The sequence below is a fragment of the Apium graveolens genome, chromosome 11 (assembly GCF_009905375.1).
Source record: "Apium graveolens cultivar Ventura chromosome 11, ASM990537v1, whole genome shotgun sequence".
Taxonomy (NCBI): domain Eukaryota; kingdom Viridiplantae; phylum Streptophyta; class Magnoliopsida; order Apiales; family Apiaceae; genus Apium; species Apium graveolens.
In genome coordinates, this window is record NC_133657.1 from 97271929 (window position 1) to 97273096 (window position 1168).

The following is a 1168-nucleotide window of genomic DNA, read 5'->3' on the forward strand; positions in this document are numbered from 1 at the left end:
ATATGACCAAGTCCGCAGTGCCACAAGAAAGTGAGATTTTCATCATCCCTTTTTCTTTTATTAGTATGTTCAATTTGTAGTAAATTATGCTCTACGTCACATACATACATACCATTGTTTAAAATACCACTTCCATAAAGAACGTTATCTCTAAGAATTGAACATTTATTATTCTGAATAACAAATGAAAAGCCAGCCAAGTCTAACATGGATTAGAAATAATATTCCTCACAATCGAGGGAACAAAATAACAATTATTTAGAACAATAGTCTTGCCCGTAGGCATATGTAAATGAAATGATCCTGCTTAAGCAGCAACTCTTGCTCTATTTCCCATCCGTAGAATCACCTCCTCTTCTTCAAGAGTCCTACTTCTCCTTAGTCCCTGTACCGAATTGCAAATATGAGAACCACAGGCGGTATTTAATACCCAAGTAGAAATTTGACTTAGTGACATATTAACTTCGATCATGAACATACCTGAATCAGAAGCGGTAGTCTCACTACCCTTCTTCTTCTTCTTCAATTCTGCAAGGTAAACCTTGCAGTTCCTCTTCCAGTGCCCCACCTTGTTACAGTGAAAGCAAACATCTTTGCTCTTGGGGTCTTCAGCTTTTGGTGGAACCGACTTTTTCTCACCTACTTTCTTCTTCTTGGAAGGGTTCTTCTTCCTTTTCTTAGGATTGGAACCTTCACCAATTAGAAGAACAGAACTCTTCTTAGGGGGAAAATTTGATTCCGCAGTCTTCAACATGTTGTGGAGTTCAGGCAGGCTGACATCCAGCTTATTCATGTGAAAGTTCACAACAAACTGCGAGAACGAACTCGGAAGTGATTGCAAGACCAAGTCTTGGCTCAGCTCCCCATCCATGGCAAAACCAAATTATCCAAGACGTTCAATCAAATTCATCATCTTAAGTACATGGTCATTCACAGATGATCCCTCAGACTTCCTATAACCGAACAGTTCCTTCGATATCTCATATCGAGCTGTCCTCCCTGCCACATCATACAACTCTTGTAGATGCATAAGGATAGTGTGAGCATCCATATGCTCATGTTGCTTCTGTAGCTCAATGTTCATGGAAGCTAGCATGATGCATTGAGCAACATTTGCATCGTCTATCCACTTACGATACACAACATGTTCATCATTATGTGCATCGCT